Source organism: Argiope bruennichi, chromosome X2 (genome assembly GCF_947563725.1).
Source record: "Argiope bruennichi chromosome X2, qqArgBrue1.1, whole genome shotgun sequence".
Taxonomy (NCBI): Eukaryota; Metazoa; Arthropoda; class Arachnida; order Araneae; family Araneidae; genus Argiope; species Argiope bruennichi.
The window spans coordinates 37,919,854-37,943,318 of record NC_079163.1 but is presented as its reverse complement, the minus strand read 5'-3'; the positions used below and the strand labels follow the sequence as shown (position 1 = coordinate 37,943,318).

At 26.6% G+C, this 23,465-nt stretch overlaps 1 long non-coding RNA gene across 1 annotated transcript in view; it reads right to left on the bottom strand.

Moving 5' to 3' along the window:
- LOC129960689 (uncharacterized) overlaps nucleotides 1-4,044 on the bottom strand; it is a 66,801-nt gene extending 62,757 nt beyond the window's left edge. Inside the window, exons 1-2 of the long non-coding RNA XR_008783661.1 lie at nucleotides 3,994-4,044; nucleotides 1,007-1,098 (exon numbers count right to left, since the gene is read on the bottom strand). This is a non-coding gene — a long non-coding RNA (uncharacterized LOC129960689). The remainder of the gene's footprint in view (nucleotides 1-1,006; nucleotides 1,099-3,993) is intronic.
- Between the last annotated feature and the right edge of the window lie 19,421 nt (nucleotides 4,045-23,465).

Here is a 23,465-nt window from a genome sequence, read left to right as displayed (position 1 = left end):
AAAATTTTTGTTTCAAATCTGTATCCATTCCAAGTTTAGATGAATAAAACATAATGGACAGTCATTGGAAAATTTATATCGAAATAAAATAAATTTGAACTCCGGCTGAATTGTAAAACACACACACATACATACAGACACACACACAACATACCTAAACAATTATAAGAATATAATGAAAGTATAAAATATATTTTACAACTGATAAATAAAAATTTTTATTTTAAATCTGTATTCATTCCAAGTTGATATGAATAAAACATAATGGACAATCATTGGAAAATTTATATTCAAATAAAATAAATTTGAACTCTAGCTGAATGGTGAAACACACACACACACACACACACACACACACACACACACACACACACACACACACACACACACACACACACAGACGGACACACACAAACACAAACACACAGACACACACAAACACACACACAAAATTACTAAACATTTATATGAATATAATGACATTACAAAATTTATTTCAACAACTGATAAACAAGAAACAAAATTTCAAATCTGTATTCATTCCAAATTGATATGAATAAAACATAATGTAGAATCATTGGAAAATTTATATTAAAATAAAATAAATTTAAACTCCAGCTGAATGGTGAAACACACACACACACACACAATTACTAAACAATTATAAGAATATAATGAGAGTATAAGATCTATTTCAACAACTATGAAATAAATTTTTTTTGTCATATCTGAATTCATTTCAAGTGGATATGAATAAAACATAATGAAAAATCATTGGAAAACTCATATTGAAATAAAATAAATTTGAACTCCAGCTGAATGGTAAAACACACACACACACACACACACACACACACACACACACACACACACACACACACACACACACACACACACACACACACACTGGACACCAAATAAACAGTGAATGAAAGATCCTGTATGGAAAATTAATGTAAAATTGAAGTTGGTATGAAATAAAATACTTAAAAAATAGCAAGCTTACTTTTGAGTATCAATGTCATGAAGCTCAATTTTATATCTATATAAATTCATTCTGATGTTTGGCATCAAACAAATTTTATAAAGAATTATGCCCTGAAAATAAAAAAGAAGAAATCAATAAAATAATCAAGAAAACAGAATTAAAAATAAATTATTTATAATTTTACAAATTTTTTAATCTAATTAATAAAAATGAGACTCTTTAAATTATTCAAAAACGAAACAATTATCATTGGGAAAAATTTTCAAATTCTCACACAAATATTAAAGAATAGTGATAATACAATGACAGTACACATTTTACTGTAATAAATGGAAAATAAAAATCTGTGTTGGAAATGTGTTTTCATTCCAAGTAGGATATGAATATAATACAATCTACACAGAGAGAAAACATTAAATTGCAATGAAATATATCTGAACTTCAGTTGAAATAAAAAGTTAATAAGACTGGGCAACAAATAATTAATGAAAGAAAATATTCATTCAGCATGTGCCATTTAAAATTCATGTAAAGTATTTCAACTCTGTGGTTTCAGGAAACATGTTTAAATGAGAATCCAGCTTAAAATTTAGGATGAATGACATGAAGACAAATATAATATTCAGGGAAATTATTTCTGATGTTTGTCAGCCGCATAAATTTTACAAATACTTATGCCCTTTATAAAAAAGAGAAGAAATGCATATAGAAATACGCAATACAAAATTAAATAGAAAAAAGGGAAAGGATTAGAAAATTCTCCCCCAACTAATGAATATGATAGTATTCATGCCTTAAACAAATTGAAGTAATAATCATTTGCAAATATTTTCTTCCATATACTCAAAATTACTAAACAATTATAAGAATATAATGACAGTATAAAATATAATTCAACAACTGATAAATAAAATTTTTTATTTCAAATCTGCATTCATTCCAAGTTGATATGAATAAAACATAATGGACAATCATTCGAATATTTATATTCAAATAAAATAAATTTGAACTCCAGCTGATTGGTGAAACACACACAGACACACACAATTACTAAACAATTATAAGAATATAATGAGTGTATAAGATCTATTTCAACAACTATGAAATAATTTTTTTTTGTCATATCTGAATTCATTTCAAGTTGATATGAATAAAACATAATGGACAATTATTGGAAAATTTATATTCAAATTAAATAAATTTGAACTCCAGCTGAATGGTGAAACACACACACACACATAATTACTAAACAATTATAAGAATATAATGAAAGTTTAAAATTTATTTCAACAACTCATAAATAAAAACTTTTATTTCAAATCTGTATTCATTCCAAGTTCATATGAATAAAACATAATGGACAATCATTGGAAAATTTATATTGAAATAACATAAATTTGAACTCCAGCTGAATGGTGAAACACACACACACACAAAATTACTAAACAATTATAAGAATATAATGAAAGTTTAAAATTTATTTCAACAACTAATAAATAAAAATTTTTGTTTCAAATCTGCATTCATTCCAAGTTGATATGAATCAAAAATAATGTAGAATCGTTGGAAAATTTATATTGAAATAAAATAAATTTAAACTTCAGCTGAATGGTGAAACACACACACACACACACACACACACACACACACACACACACACACACACACACACACACACACACACACACACACACACACACACACACACACACACACACACACACACACACACACACACACACACAATTACTAAACAATTATAAGAATATAATGAGAGTATAAGATTTATTTCAACAACTATGAAATAATTTTTTTTTTGTCATATCTGAATTCATTTCAAGTGGATATGAATAAAACATAATGAAAAATCATTGGAAAACTCATATTGAAATAAAATAAATCTGAACTCCAGCTGAATGGTAAAACACACACACACACACTTACTAAACAATTATAGCAATATAATGACAGTATAAAATTTATTTCAACAATTGATAAATAATATTTTTTTGTCATATCTGAATTCATTTCAAGTTGATATGAATAAAACATAATGGACAATTATTGGAAAATTTATATTCAAATTAAATAAATTTGAACTCAAGCTGAATGGTGAAACACACACACACACAAAATTACTAAACAATTATAAGAATATAATGAAAGTTTAAAATTTATTTCAACAACTCATAAATATAAACTTTTATTTCAAATCTGTATTTATTCCAAGTTGATATGAATAAATCATAATGGACAATCATTGGAAAATTTATATCGAAGTAAAATAATTTTGAACTCCGGATGAATTGTGAAACACACACACACACACACACACACACACACAAAATTACTAAACAATTATAAGAATATAATGAAAGTTTAAAATTTATTTCAACAACTAATAAATAAAAATTTTTGTTTCAAATCTGCATTCATTCCAAGTTGATATGAATCAAAAATAATGTAGAATCATTGGAAAATGTATATTGAAATAAAATAAATCTGAACTCCAGCTGAATGGTAAAACACACACACACACACTTACTAAACAATTATAGCAATATAATGACAGTATAAAATTTATTTCAACAAATGATAAATAATATTTTTTTGTCATATCTGAATTCATTTCAAGTTGATATGAATAAAACATAATGGACAATCATTGGAAAATTTATATTGAAATAAAATAAATTTGAACTCCAGCTGAATGGTGAAACACACACACACACACACACACACACACACACACACACACACACACACACACACACACACACACACACACACACACACACACACACACACACACACACACACGCACACACACACACACACACACACACACACACACACACACACACACACACACACACACACACACAGAACTGGACACCAAATAAACAGTGAATGAAAGATACTGTATGGAAAATTAATGTAAAATTGAAGTGAAGTGATTTATCTCTGTGGTATGAAATAAAATACTTAAAAAATAGCAAGATTACTTTTGAGTATCAATGTCATGAAGCTCAATTTCATATTTATTTAAATTCATTCTGATCTTTGGCATCAAACAAATTTTATAAATAATTATGCCCTGAAAATAAAAAAGAAGAAATCAATAAAATAATCAGGAAAACAGAATTAAAAATAAATTATTCATAATTTTACAAATTTTTTAATCTAATTAATAAAAATGCGACTATTTAACCTATTCAAAAACGAAACAATTATCATTGGGAAAAATTTTCAAATTCTCAGACAAATATTAAAGAATAGTATGAATACAATGACACTACACATTTTACTGTAATAACAGGAAAATAAAAATTTGTGTTGGAAATGTGTTTTCATTCCAAGTAGGATATGAATATAATATAATCTACACAGAGAGAAAACATTAAATTGCAATGAAATATATCTGAACTTCAGTTGAAATAAAAAGTTAATAAGACTGGGCAACAAATAATTAATGAAAGAAAATATTCATTGAGCATGTGTCATTTAAAATTCATGTAAAGTATTTCAAGTCTGTGGTTTCAGGAAACATGTTTAAATGAGAATCCAGCTTAAAATTTAGGATGAATGACATGAAGACAAATAAAATATTCAGGGAAATTATTTCTGATGTTTGGCAGCCCCACAAATTTTACAAATACTTAAGCCCTTTATAAAAAAGAGAAGAAATGCATATAGAAATCAGCAATACAAAATTAAATAGAAAAAAGGTAAAGGATTAGAAAATTCTCCCCCAACTAATAAAAATGATAGTATTCATGCTTTAAACAAATTGAAGTAATAATCATTTGCAAATATTTTCTTCCATATACTCAAAATTACTAAACAATTATAAGAATATAATGACAGTATAAAATATATTTCAACAACTGATAAATAAAATTTTTTATTTCAAATCTGCATTCATTCCAAGTTGATATGAATAAAACATAATGGACAATCATTGGAAAATTTATATTGAAATAAAATAAATTTGAACTCCGGCTGAATCGTAAAACACAAAAACAGACACATACACACAAACACACACACAAAATTACTAAACAATTATAGCAATATAATGATAGTATAAAATTTATTTCAACAACTGATAAATAAAAACTTTTATTTCAAATCTGTATCCATTCCAAGTTTATATGAATAAAACATAATGGACAATCATTGGAAAATTTATATCGAAGTAAAATAAATTTGAACTCCGGCTGAATTGTAAAACACACACACACACCACACACAACATAACTAAACAATTATAAGAATATAATGAAAGTATAAAATATATTTTACAACTGATAAATAAAAATTTTTATTTTAAATCTGTATTCATTCCAAGTTGATATGAATAAAACATAATGGACAATCATTGGAAAATTTATATTCAAATAAAATAAATTTGAACTCTAGCTGAATGGTGAAACACACACACACACACACACACACACACACACACACACACACACACACACACACACACACACACACACACACACACACACACAAACACAAACTCACACACACACACACACAAACACACAAAATTACTAAACATTTATATGAATATAATGACATTATAAAATTTATTTCAACAACTGATAAACAAGAAACAAAATTTCAAATCTGTATTCATTCCAAATTGATATGAATAAAACATAATGTAGAATCATTGGAAAATTTCTATTAAAATAATATAAATTTAAACTCCAGCTGAATGGTGAAACACACACACACACACACACACACACACACACACACACACACACACACACACACACACACACACACACACACACACACACACACACACACACACACACAAAATTACTAAACAATTATAAGAATATAATGAAAGTTTAAAATTTATTTCAACAACTCATAAATAAAAACTTTTATTTCAAATCTGTATTCATTCCAAGTTGATATGAATAAAACATAATGGACAATCATTGGAAAATTTATATTGAAATAAAATAAATTTGAACTCCAGCTGAATGGTGAAACACACATACACACACACACACACACACACACACACACACACACACACACACACACACACACACACACACACACACACACAGAACTGGACACCAAATAAACAGTGAATGAAAGATACTGTATGGAAAATTAATGTAAAATTGAAGTGAAGTGATTTATCTCTGTGGTATGAAATAAAATACTTAAAAAATAGCAAGATTACTTTTGAGTATCAATGTCATGAAGCTCAATTTCATATTTATTTAAATTCATTCTGATCTTTGGCATCAAACAAATTTTATAAATAATTATGCCCTGAAAATAAAAAAGAAGAAATCAATAAAATAATCAGGAAAACAGAATTAAAAATAAATTATTCATAATTTTACAAATTTTTTAATCTAATTAATAAAAATGCGACTATTTAACCTATTCAAAAACGAAACAATTATCATTGGGAAAAATTTTCAAATTCTCAGACAAATATTAAAGAATAGTATGAATACAATGACACTACACATTTTACTGTAATAAATGGAAAATAAAAATTTGTGTTGGAAATGTGTTTTTATTCCATGTAGGATATGAATATAATACAATCTACACAGAGAGAAAACATTAAATTGCAATGAAATATATCTGAACTTCAGTTGAAATAAAAAGTTAATAAGACTGGGCAACAAATAATTAATGAAAGAAAATATTCATTCAGCATGTGCCATTTAAAATTCATGTAAAGTATTTCAAGTCTGTGGTTTCAGGAAACATGTTTAAATGAGAATCCAGCTTAAAATTTAGGATGAATGACATGAAGACAAATAAAATATTCAGGGAAATTATTTCTGATGTTTGGCAGCCCCACAAATTTTACAAATACTTAAGCCCTTTATAAAAAAGAGAAGAAATGCATATAGAAATCAGCAATACAAAATTAAATAGAAAAAAGGTAAAGGATTAGAAAATTCTCCCCCAACTAATAAAAATGATAGTATTCATGCTTTAAACAAATTGAAGTAATAATCATTTGCAAATATTTTCTTCCATATACTCAAAATTACTAAACAATTATAAGAATATAATGACAGTATAAAATATATTTCAACAACTGATAAATAAAATTTTTTATTTCAAATCTGCATTCATTCCAAGTTGATATGAATAAAACATAATGGACAATCATTGGAAAATTTATATTGAAATAAAATAAATTTGAACTCCGGCTGAATCGTAAAACACAAAAACAGACACATACACACAAACACACACACACACACACATACACACACAAAATTACTAAACAATTATAGCAATATAATGATAGTATAAAATTTATTTCAACAACTGATAAATAAAAACTTTTATTTCAAATCTGTATCCATTCCAAGTTTATATGAATAAAACATAATGGACAATCATTGGAAAATTTATATCGAAGTAAAATAAATTTGAACTCCGGCTGAATTGTAAAACACACACACACAGACACACACACATACATACACACACACACACACACCACACACAACATAACTAAACAATTATAAGAAAATAATGAAAGTATAAAATATATTTTACAACTGATAAATAAAAATTTTTATTTTAAATCTGTATTCATTCCAAGTTGATATGAATAAAACATAATGGACAATCATTGGAAAATTTATATTCAAATAAAATAAATTTGAACTCTAGCTGAATGGTGAAACACACACACACACACACACACACACACACACACAAACACAAACTCACACACACACACACACACACAAAATTACTAAACATTTATATGAATATAATGACATTATAAAATTTATTTCAACAACTGATAAATAAAAACTTTTATTTCAAATCTGTATACATTCCAAGTTGATATGAATAAAACATAATGGACAATTATTGGAAAATTTATATTCAAATTAAATAAATTTGAACTCAAGCTGAATGGTGAAACACACACATACACACACACACAATTACTAAACAATTATAAGAATATAATGAAAGTTTAAAATTTATTTCAACAACTCATAAATAAAAACTTTTATTTCAAATCTGTATTCATTCCAAGTTGATATGAATAAAACATAATGGACAATCATTGGAAAATTTATATTCAAATTAAATAAATTTGAACTGCAGCTGAATGGTGAAACACACACACACACACATACACAAAATTACTAAACAATTATAAGAATACAATGAAAGTTTAAAATTTATTTCAACAACTCATAAATAAAAATTTTATTTCAAATCTGTATTCATTCCAAGTTGATATGAATAAAACATAATGGACAATCATTGGAAAATTTATATTGATATAAAATAAATCTGAACTCCAGCTGAATGGTAAAACACACACACACACACTTACTAAACAATTATAGCAATATAATGACAGTATAAAATTTATTTCAACAACTAATAAATAAAAACTTTTATTTCAAATCTGTATACATTCCAAGTTGATATGAATAAAACTTAATGGACAATTATTGGAAAATTTATATTCAAATTAAATAAATTTGAACTCAAGCTGAATGGTGAAACACACACACACACACACACACACACACAAAATTACTAAACAATTATAAGAATATAATGAGAGTATAAGATCTATTTCAACAACTATGAAATAATTTTTTTTTTGTCATATCTGAATTCATTTCAAGTGGATATGAATAAAACATAATGAAAAATCATTGGAAAACTCATATTGAAATAAAATAAATCTGAACTCCAGCTGAATGGTAAAACACACACACACACACTTACTAAACAATTATAGCAATATAATGACAGTATAAAATTTATTTCAACAACTAATAAATAAAAACTTTTATTTCAAATCTGTATACATTCCAAGTTGATATGAATAAAACATAATGGACAATCATTGGAAAATTTATATTGATATAAAATAAATTTGAACTCCAGCTGAATGGTGAAACACACACACACACACACACACACACACACACACACACACACACACACACACACACACACACACACACACACACACACACACACACACACACACAACTGGACACCAAATAAACAGTGAATGAAAGATACTGTATGGAAAATTAATGTAAAATTGAAGTTGGTATGAAATAAAATACTTAAAAAATAGCAAGCTTACTTTTGAGTATCAATGTCATGAAGCTCAATTTCATATCTATATAAATTCATTCTGATGTTTGGCATCAAACAAATTTTATAAAGAATTATGCCCTGAAAATAAAAAAGAAGAAATCAATAAAATAATCAAGAAAACAGAATTAAAAATAAATTATTTATAATTTTACAAATTTTTTAATCTAATTAATAAAAATGAGACTCTTTAAATTATTCAAAAACAAAACAATTATCATTGGGAAAAATTTTCAAATTCTCACACAAATATTAAAGAATAGTGATAATACAATGACAGTACACATTTTACTGTAATAAATGGAAAATAAAAATTTGTGTTGGAAATGTGTTTTTATTCCATGTAGGATATGAATATAATACAATCTACACAGAGAGAAAACATTAAATTGCAATGAAATATATCTGAACTTCAGTTGAAATAAAAAGTTAATAAGACTGGGCAACAAATAATTAATGAAAGAAAATATTCATTCAGCATGTGCCATTTAAAATTCATGTAAAGTATTTCAAGTCTGTGGTTTCAGGAAACATGTTTAAATGAGAATCCAGCTTAAAATTTAGGATGAATGACATGAAGACAAATATAATATTCAGGGAAATTATTTCTGATGTTTGGCAGCCGCATAAATTTTACCAATACTTATGCCCTTTATAAAAAAGAGAAGAAATGCATATAGAAATCAGCAATACAAAATTAAATAGAAAAAAGGGAAAGGATTAGAAAATTCTCCCCCAACTAATAAAAATGATAGTATTCATGCCTTAAACAAATTGAAGTAATAATCATTTGCAAATATTTTCTTCCATATACTCAAAATTACTAAACAATTATAAGAATATAATGACAGTAAAAAATATAATTCAACAACTGATAAATAAAATTTTTTATTTCAAATCTGCATTCATTCCAAGTTGATATGAATAAAACATAATGGACAATCATTCGAATATTTATATTCAAATAAAATAAATTTGAACTCCAGCTGATTGGTGAACACACACACACACACACACACACACACACACACACACACACACACACACACACACACACACACACACACACACACACACACACACACACACACACACACACACACACACACACACACACACACACACACACACACACACACACACACACACACACACACACAATTACTAAACAATTATAAGAATATAATGAGAGTATAAGATCTATTTCAACAACTATGAAATAATTTTTTTTTTGTCATATCTGAATTCATTTCAAGTGGATATGAATAAAACATAATGAAAAATCATTGGAAAACTCATATTGAAATAAAATAAATCTGAACTCCAGCTGAATGGTAAAACACACACACACACTTACTAAACAATTATAGCAATATAATGACAGTATAAAATTTATTTCAACAACTAATAAATAAATTTTTTTGTTTCAAATCTGCATTCATTCCAAGTTGATATGAATCAAAAATAATGTAGAATGATTGGAAAATTTATATTGAAATAAAATAAATTTGAACTCCAGCTGAATGGTGAAACACACACACACACACACACACACACACACACACACACACACACACACACACACACACACAAAATTACTAAACAATTATAAGAATATAATGAAAGTTTAAAATTTATTTCAACAACTGATAAATAAAAACTTTTATTTCAAATCTGTATACATTCCAAGTTGATATGAATAAAACATAATGGACAATTATTGGAAAATTTATATATTCAAATTAAATAAATTTGAACTGCAGCTGAATGGTGAAACACACACACACACACACACACACACATACACAAAATTACTAAACAATTATAAGAATACAATGAAAGTTTAAAATTTATTTCAACAACTGATAAATAAAAACTTTTACTTCAAATCTGTATTCATTCCAAGTTGATATGAATAAAACATAATGGACAATCATTGGAAAATTTATATTGAAATAAAATAAATTTGAACTCCGGCTGAATCGTAAAACACAAAAACAGACACATACACACAAACACACATACACACACACAATTACTAAACAATTATAGCAATATATTGATAGTATAAAATTTATTTCAACAACTGATAAATAAAAACTTTTATTTCAAATCTGTATCCATTCCAAGTTTATATGAATAAAACATAATGGACAATCATTGGAAAATTTATATCGAAGTAAAATAAATTTGAACTCCGGCTGAATTGTAAAACACACACACACAGACACACACACATACATACATACACACACACACACACCACACACAACATAACTAAACAATTATAAGAATATAATGAAAGTATAAAATATATTTTACAACTGATAAATAAAAATTTTTATTTTAAATCTGTATTCATTCCAAGTTGATATGAATAAAACATAATGGACAATCATTGGAAAATTTATATTCAAATAAAATAAATTTGAACTCTAGCTGAATGGTGAAACACACACACACACACACACACACACACACACACACACACACACACACACACACACACACACACACACACACACACACACACACACACACACAAAATTACTAAACAATTATAAGAATATAATGAAAGTTTAAAATTTATTTCAACAACTGATAAATAAAAACTTTTATTTCAAATCTGTATACATTCAAAGTTGATATGAATAAAACATAATGGACAATTATTTGAAAATTTATATTCAAATTAAATAAATTTGAACTCAAGCTGAATGGTGAAACACACACACACACACACAATTACTAAACAATTATAAGAATATAATGAAAGTTTAAAATTTATTTCAACAACTCATAAATAAAAACTTTTATTTCAAATCTGTATTCATTCCAAGTTGATATGAATAAAACATAATGGACAATCATTGGAAAATTTATATTGATATAAAATAAATTTGAACTCCAGCTGAATGGTGAAACACACACACACACACACACACACACACACACACACACAGAAACACACACACAATTACTAAACAATTATAAGAATATAATGAGAGTATAAGATTTATTTCAACAACTATGAAATAATTTTTTTTTGTCATATCTGAATTCATTTCAAGTGGATATGAATAAAACATAATGAACAATCATTGGAAAACTCATATTGAAATAAAATAAATTTGAACTCCAGCTGAATGGTAACACACACACACACACACACACACACACACACACACACACACACACACACACACACACACACAACTGGACACCAAATAAACAGTGAATGAAAGATACTGTATGGAAAATTAATGTAAAATTGAAGTTGGTATGAAATAAAATACTTAAAAAATAGCAAGCTTACTTTTGAGTATCAATGTCATGAAGCTCAATTTCATATCTATAGAAATTCATTCTGATGTTTGGCATCAAACAAATTTTATAAAGAATTATGCCCTGAAAATAAAAAAGAAGAAATCAATAAAATAATCAAGAAAACAGAATTAAAAATAAATTATTTATAATTTTACAAATTTTTTAATCTAATTAATAAAAATGAGACTCTTTAAATTATTCAAAAACGAAACAATTATCTTTGGGAAAAATTTTCAAATTCTCACACAAATATTAAAGAATAGTGATAATACAATGACAGTACACATTTTACTGTAATAAATGGAAAATAAAAATTTGTGTTGGAAATGTGTTTTTATTCCAAGTAGGATATGAATATAATACAATCTACACAGAGAGAAAACATTAAATTGCAATGAAATATATCTGAACTTCAGTTGAAATAAAAAGTTAATAAGACTGGGCAACAAATAATTAATGAAAGAAAATATTCATTCAGCATGTGCCATTTAAAATTCATGTAAAGTATTTCAAGTCTGTGGTTTCAGGAAACATGTTTAAATGAGAATCCAGCTTAAAATTTAGGATGAATGACATGAAGACAAATATAATATTCAGGGAAATTATTTCTGATGTTTGGCAGCCGCATAAATTTTACCAATACTTATGCCCTTTATAAAAAAGAGAAGAAATGCATATAGAAATCAGCAATACAAAATGTAATAGAAAAAAGGGAAAGGATTAGAAAATTCTCCCCCAACTAATAAAAATGATAGTATTCATGCCTTAAACAAATTGAAGTAATAATCATTTGCAAATATTTTCTTCCATATACTCAAAATTACTAAACAATTATAAGATTATAATGACAGTAAAAAATATAATTCAACAACTGATAAATAAAATTTTTTATTTCAAATCTGCATTCATTCCAAGTTGATATGAATAAAACATAATGGACAATCATTCGAATATTTATATTCAAATAAAATAAATTCGAACTCCAGCTGAATGGTGAAACACACACACACACACACACACACACACACACACACACACACACACACACACACACACACACACACACACAATTACTAAACAATTATAAGAATATAATGAGAGTATAAGATCTATTTCAACAACTATGAAATAATTTTTTTTTTGTCACATCTGAATTCATTTCAAGTGTATATGAATAAAACATAATGAAAAATCATTGGAAAGCTCATACTGAAATAAAATAAATCTGAACTCCAGCTGAATGGTGAAACACACACACACACACACACACACACACACACACACACACAAACACAGACACACACAAACTCACACACACACATACACACACACACACAAAATTACTAAACATTTATATGAATATAATGACATTATAAAATTTATTTCAACAACTGATAAACAAGAAACAAAATTTCAAATCTGTATTCATTCCAAATTGATATGAATAAAACATAATGTAGAATCATTGGAAAATTTATATTAAAATAAAATAAATTTAAACTCCAGCTGAATGGTGAAACACACACACACACACACACACACACACACACACACACACACACACACACAATTACTAAACAATTATAAGAATATAATGAGAGTATAAGATCTATTTCAACAACTATGAAATAATTTTTTTTTGTCATATCTGAATTCATTTCAAGTGGATATGAATAAAACATAATGAAAAATCATTGGAAAACTCATATTGAAACACACACACACACACACACACACACACACACACACACACACTTACTAAAACAATTATAGCAATATAATGACAGTATAAAATTTATTTCAACAACTAATAAATAAAAATTTTTGTTTCAAATCTGCATTCATTCCAAGTTGATATGAATCAAAAATAATGTAGAATGATTGGAAAATTTATATTGAAATAAAATAAATTCGAACTCCAGCTGAATGGTGAAACACACACACACACACACACACAAAATTACTAAACATTTATATGAATATAATGACATTATAAAATTTATTTCAACAACTGATAAACAAGAAACAAAATTTCAAATCTGTATTCATTCCAAATTGATATGAATAAAACATAATGTAGAATCATTGGAAAATTTATATTAAAATAAAATAAATTTAAACTCCAGCTGAAAGGTGAAACACACACACACACACACACAGAAACACACACACAATTACTAAACAATTATAAGAATATAATGAGAGTATAAGATTTATTTCAACAACTATGAAATAATTTTTTTTTGTCATATCTGAATTCATTTCAAGTGGATATGAATAAAACATAATGAACAATCATTGGAAAACTCATATTGAAATAAAATAAATTTGAACTCCAGCTGAATGGTAAAACACACACACACACACACACACACACACACACACACACACACACACACACACACACACACACACACACACACACACACACACACACACACACACAGACTAAACAATTATAACAATATAATGACAGTATAAAATTTATTTCAACAATTGATAAATATTATTTTTTTGTCATATCTGAATTCATTTCAAGTTGATATGAATAAAACATAATGGACAATTATTGGAAAATTTATATTCAAATTAAATAAATTTGAACTCTAGCTGAATGGTGAAACACACACACACACACACACACACACACACACACACACACACACACACACACACACAATTACTAAACAATTATAAGAATATAATGAGAGTATAAGATCTAATTCAACAACTATGAAATAATTTTTTTTGTCATATCTGAATTCATTTCAAGTGGATATGAATAAAACATAATGAAAACTCATTGGAAAACTCATATTGAAATAAAATAAATTTGAACTCCAGCTGAATGGTGAAACACACACACACACACACTTACTAAACAATTATAGCAATATAATGACAGTATAAAATTTATTTCAACAACTAATAAATAAAATTTTTTGTTTCAAATCTGCATTCATTCCAAGTTGATATGAATCAAAAATAATGTAGAATGATTGGAAAATTTATATTGAAATAAAATAAATTTGAACTCCAGCTGAATGGTGAAACACACACACACACACACACACACACACACACACACACACACACACACACACACACACACAAAATTACTAAACATTTATATGAATATAATGACATTATAAAATTTATTTCAACAACTGATAAACAAGAAACAAAATTTCAAATCTGTATTCATTCCAAATTGATATGAATAAAACATAATGTAGAATCATTGGAAAATTTATATTAAAATAAAATAAATTTAAACTCCAGCTGAATGGTGAAACACACACACACACACACACACACACACACACACACACACACACACACACACACACACACACACACACACACACACACAACTGGACACCAAATAAACAGTGAATGAAAGATACTGTATGGAAAATTAATGTAAAATTGAAGTTCGTATGAAATAAAATACTTAAAAAATAGCAAGCTTACGTTTGAGTATCAATGTCATGAAGCTCAATTTCATATCTATAGAAATTCATTCTGATGTTTGGCATCAAACAAATTTTATAAAGAATTATGCCCTGAAAATAAAAAAGAAGAAATCAATAAAATAATCAAGAAAACAGAATTAAAAATAAATTATTTATAATTTTACAAATTTTTTAATCTAATTAATAAAAATGAGACTCTTTAAATTATTCAAAAACGAAACAATTATCATTGGGAAAAATTTTCAAATTCTAACACAAATATTAAAGAATAGTGATAATACAATGACAGTACACATTTTACTGTAATAAATGGAAAATAAAAATTTGTGTTGGAAATGTGTTTTTATTCCAAGTAGGATATGAATATAATACAATCTACACAGAGAGAAAACATTAAATTGCAATGAAATATATCTGAACTTCAGTTGAAATAAAAATTAATAAGACTGGGCAACAAATAATTAATGAAAGAAAATATTCATTCAGCATGTGCCATTTAAAATTCATGTAAAGTATTTCAAGTCTGTGGTTTCAGGAAACATGTTTAAATGAGAATCCAGCTTAAAATTTAGGATGAATGACATGAAGACAAATATAATATTCAGGGAAATTATTTCTGATGTTTGGCAGCCGCATAAATTTTACCAATACTTATGCCCTTTATAAAAAAGAGAAGAAATGCATATAGAAATCAGCAATACAAAATTAAATAGAAAAAAGGGAAAGGATTAGAAAATTCTCCCCCAACTAATAAAAATGATAGTATTCATGCCTTAAACAAATTGAAGTAATAATCATTTGCAAATATTTTCTTCCATATACTCAAAATTACTAAACAATTATAAGAATATAACGACAGTAAAAAATATAATTCAACAACTGATAAATAAAATTTTTTATTTCAAATCTGCATTCATTCCAAGTTGATATGAATAAAACATAATGCACAATCATTCGAATATTTATATTCAAATAAAATAAATTTGAACTCCAGCTGATTGGTGAAACACACACACACACACACACACACACACACACACACACACACACACACACACACACACACACACACACACACACTTACTAAACAATTATAGCAATATAATGACAGTATAAAATTTATTTCAACAACTAATAAATAAAAATTTTTGTTTCAAATCTGCATTCATTCCAAGTTAATATGAATAAAAAAAAATGTAGAATGATTGGAAAATTTATATTGAAATAAAATAAATTCGAACTCCAGCTGAATGGTGAAACACACACACACACACACACACACACACACACACACACACACACACACACACACACACACACACACACACACACACACACACACACACACACACACACACACACACACACAGACACACACAAACTCACACACACACACACACAAACACAAACACACAAAATTACTAAACATTTATATGAATATAATGACATTATAAAATTTATTTCAACAACTGATAAACAAGAAACAAAATTTCAAATCTGTATTCATTCCAAATTGATATGAATAAAACATAATGTAGAATCATTGGAAAATTTATATTAAAATAAAATAAATTTAAACTCCAGCTGAATGGTGAAACACACACACAAACACACACAATTACTAAACAATTATAAGAATATAATGAGAGTATAAGATCTATTTCAACAACTATGAAATAATTTTTTTTTTTGTCATATCTGAATTCATTTCAAGTGGATATTAATAAAACATAATGAAAAATCATTGGAAAACTCATATTGAAATAAAATAAATTTGAACTCCAGCTGAATGGTAAAACACACACACACACACACACACACACACACACACACACACACACACACACACACACACACACTTACTAAACAATTATAGCAATATAATGACAGTATAAAATTTATTTCAACAACTGATAAATAATATTTTTTTTGTCATATCTGAATTCATTTCAAGTTGATATGAAAAAAACATAATGGACAATTATTTAAAAATTTATATTGAAATAAAATAAATTTAAACTCCAGCTGAATGGTGAAACACACACACACACACACAATTACTAAACAATTATAAGAATATAATGAGAGTATAAGATTTATTTCAACAACTATGAAATAATTTTTTTTTGTCATATATGAATTCATTTCAAGTGGATATGAATAAAACATAATGAACAATCATTGGAAAACTCATTTTGAAATAAAATAAATTTGATCTCCAGCTGAATGGCAACACACACACACACACACACACACACACACACACACACACACACACACACACACACACACACACACACACACACACACACACACAGAGAGACACACACACAAAATTACTAAACAATTATAAGAATATAATGAAAGTTTAAAATTTATTTCAACAACTGAGAAATAAAAATTTTTCTTTCAAATCTGCATTCATTCCAAGTTGATATGAATCAAAAATAATGTAGAATGATTGGAAAATTTATATTGAAATAAAATAAATTCGAACTCCAGCTGAATGGTGAAACACACACACACACACACACACACACACACACACACACACACACACACACAAACACACACAAATTCACACACACACAAACACACACACACACAAAATTACTAAACATTTATATGAATATAATGACATTATAAAATTTATTTCAACAACTGATAAACAAGAAACAAAATTTCAAATCTGTATTCATTCCAAATTGATATGAATAAAACATAATGTATAATCATTGGAAAATTTATATTAAAATAAAATAAATTTAAACTCCAGCTGAATGGTGAAACACACACACAAACACACACACACACACAATTACTAAACAATTATAAGAATATAATGAGAGTATAAGATCTATTTTAACAACTATGAAATAATTTTTTTTTTGTCATATCTGAATTCATTTCAAGTGGATATTAATAAAACATAATGAAAAATCATTGGAAAACTCATATTGAAATAAAATAAATCTGAACTCCAGCTGAATGGTAAAACACACACACACACACACACTTACTAAACAATTATAGCAATATAATGACAGTATAAAATTTATTTCAACAACTGATAAATAATATTTTTTTGTCATATCTGAATTCATTTCAAGTTGATATGAATAAAACATAATGGACAATTATTGGAAAATTTATATTCAAATTAAATAAATTTGAACTCAAGCTGAATGGTGAAACACACACACACACACACACACACAAAATTACTAAACAATTATAAGAATATAATGAAAGTTTAAAATTTATTTCAACAACTCATAAATAAAAACTTTTATTTCAAATCTGCATTCATTAGAAGTTGATATGAATAAAACATAATGGACAATCATTCGAATACATATATTCAAATAAAATAAATTTGAACTCCAGCTGATTGGTGAAACACACACACACACACACACACACACACACACACACACACACACACACACACACACACACACACACACACACACACACACACACAGACAGACACACACAAACTCACACACACACAAACACACACACACACAAAATTACTAAACATTTATATGAATATAATGACATTATAAAATTTATTTCAACAACTGATAAACAAGAAACAAAATTTCAAATCTGTATTCAAAATTTCAAATCTGTATTCATTCCAAATTGATATGAATAAAACATAATGTAGAATCATTGGAAAATTTATATTAAAATAAAATAAATTTAAACTCCAGCTGAATGGTGAAACACACACACACACACACACACACACACACTTCACACACACACAATTACTAAACAATTATAAGAATATAATGAGAGTATAAGATCTATTTCAACAACTATGAAATAATTTTTTTTGTCATATCTGAATTCATTTCAAGTGGATATGAATAAAACATAATGAACAATCATTGGAAAACTCATTTTGAAATAAAATAAATTTGATCTCCAGCTGAATGGCAAAACACACACACACACACACACACACACACACACACACACACACACACACACACACACACACACACACACACACACACACACACACACACACACACACACAAATTACTAAACAATTATAAGAATATAATGAAAGTTTAAAATTTATTTCAACAACTGAGAAATAAAAACTTATTTCAAATCTGTATTCATTCTAAGTTGATATGAATAAAACATAATGGACAATCATTGGAAAACTCATATTGAAATAAAATAAATTCTAACTCCAGCTGAATGGTGAAACGCGCACACACACACACACACACACACACACACACACACACACACACACACACAAACAGACACACACAAATTTACTTAACAATTAAAGAATAAAATGAAAGTATAAAATTTATTTGAACAACTGATAAATAAAAATGTTTTTTTCAAATCTGTATTCATTGCAAGTTTATATGACTACAATATATTGGACATTCATTGGAAAATTTATATTGAAATAAAATAAATTTTAACTCCAGCTGAATGGTAAACCACACAAACACACACACACACAAAATTACTAAACAATTATAAGAATATAATGAAAGTTTAAAATTTATTTCAACAACTAATAAATAAAAATTTTTGTTTCAAATCTGCATTCATTCCAACTTGATATGAATCAAAAATAATGTAGAATCATTGGAAAATTTATATTGAAATAAAATTAATTTGTACTCCAGCTGAATGGTGAAACACACACACACACACACACACACATACACACACACACACACACACAAACTCACACACAGACAAACAGACAGACAGACACACACACACACACACACACAAACTCACACACAGACAAACAGACAGACAGACACACACAAACACACAGACACACACAAAATTACTAAACAATTATAAGAATATAATGACAGAATTAAATTTATTTCAACAACTGAGAAATAAAAAAAAATTTCAAATTCGTACTCATTGCAAGTTTATATGAATAAAACATAATGTACTATCATTGGAAAATTTATATTGAAATAAAATAAATTTGAACTCCAGCTGAATGGTAAAACACACACAGACACACACACACACATACACAAACACACACACAACTGGACACCAAATAAACAGTCAATGAAATATACTGTATGGAAAATTAATGTAAAATTGAAGTCAAGTGTTTTATCTCTGTGGTATGAAATAAAATACTTAAAAAATAGCAAGCTTACTTTTGAGTATCAATGTCATGAAGCTCAATTTCATATCTATATAAATTCATTCTGATGTTTGGCATCAAACAAATTTTATAAAGAATTATGCACTGAAAATAAAAAAAGAAGAAATCAATAAAATAATCAAGAAAACAGAATTAAAAATAAATTATTTACAATTTTTTAATCTAATTAATAAAAATGAGACTCTTTAAATTATTCAAAAAGAAAACAATTATCATTGGGAAAAATTTTCAAATTCTCAAACAAATATTAAAGAATAGTGTGAATACAATGACAGTACACATTTTACTGTAATAAATGGAAAATAAAAATTTGTGTTGGAAATGTGTTTTCATTTCAAGTAGGATATGAGTATAATACAATCTACACAGAGAGAAAACATTAAATTGCAATGAAATATATCTGAACTTCAGTTGAAATAAAAAGTTAATAAGACTGGGCAACAAATAATTAATGAAAGAAAATATTCATTCAGCATGTGCCATTTAAAATTCATGTAAAGTATTTCAAGTCTGTGGTTTCAGGAAACATGTTTAAATGAGAATCCAGCTTAAAATTTAGGATGAATGACATGAAGACAAATATAATATTCAGGGAAATTATTTCTGATGTTTGGCAGCCCCATAAATTTTACAAATATAAAAAAGAGAAGAAATGCATGTAGAAATGCCCTGAAATTTATGCCCTGAAAATAAAAAAGAAGAAATCAATAAAATAATCAAGAAAACAGAATTAAAAATAAATTATTTATAATTTTACAAAATTTTTAATCTAATTAATAAAAATGAGACTCTTTAACCTATTCAAAAACGAAAAAATTATCATTGGGAAAAATTTTCAAATTCTCACACAAATATTAAAGAATAGTGTGAATACAATGAAAGTACACATTTTACTGTAATAAATGGAAAATAAAAATTTGTGTTGGAAATGTGTTTTCATTCCAAGTAGGATATGAATATAATACAATCTACACAGAGAGAAAACATTAAATTGCAATGAAATATATCTGAACTTCAGTTGAAATAAAAAGTTAATAAGACTGGGCAACAAATAATTAATGAAAGAATATATTCATTCAGCACGTGCCATGTAAAATTCATGTAAAGTATTTCAAGTCTGTGGTTTCAGGAAACATGTTTAAATGAGAATCCAGCTTAAAATTTAGGATGAATGACATGAAGACAAATATAATATTCAGGGAATTATTTCAGATGTTTGGCAGCCTCATAAATTTTACAAATATAAAAAAGAGAAGAAATGCATATAGAAATCAGCAATACAAAATTAAATAGAAAAAAGGTAAAGGATTAGAAAATTCTCCCCCTACTAATAAAAATGATAGTATTCATGACTTAAACAAATTGAAGTAATAATCATTTGCAAATATTTTCTTCCATACACTCAAAATTACTAAACAATTATAAGAATATAATGACAGTATAAAATATATTTCAACAACTGAAAAAAAAATTTTTTATTTCAAATATGCATTCATTCCAAGTTGATATGAATAAAACATAATGGACAATCATTCAAATATTTATATTCAAATAAAATAAATTTGAACTCCAGCTGATTGGTGAAACACACACACAAACACACACACACACACAATTACTAAACAATTATAAGAATATAATGAAAGTATAAAATATATTTTACAACTGATAAATAAAAATTTTTATTTCAAATCTGTATTCATTCCAAGTTGATATGAATAAAACATAATGGACAATCATTGGAAAATTTATATTGAAATAAAATAAATTTGAACTCCAGCTGAATGGTGAAACACACACACACACACACACACACACACACACACACACACACACACACACACACACACACACACACAATTACTAAACAATTATAAGAATATAATGAGAGTATAAGATTTATTTCAACAACTATGAAATAATTTTTTTTGTCATATCTGAATTCATTTCAAGTGGATATGAATAAAGCATAATGAACAATCATTGGAAAACTCATATTGATATAAAATAAATTTTAACTCCTGCTGAATGGTAAAAAACACACACACACAAACAGACACACACAAAGTTACTAAACAATTAAAGAATATAATGACAGTATAAAATTTATTTCAACAACCGATAAATAATATTTTTTGTCATATCTGAATTCATTTCAAGTTGATATGAATAAAACATAATGGACAATCATTGGAAAATTTATATTGAAATAAAATAAATTTGAACTCCAGCTGAATGGTAAAACACACACAGACACACACACACACATACACAAACACACACACAACTGGACACCAAATAAACAGTCAATGAAATATACTGTATGGAAAATTAA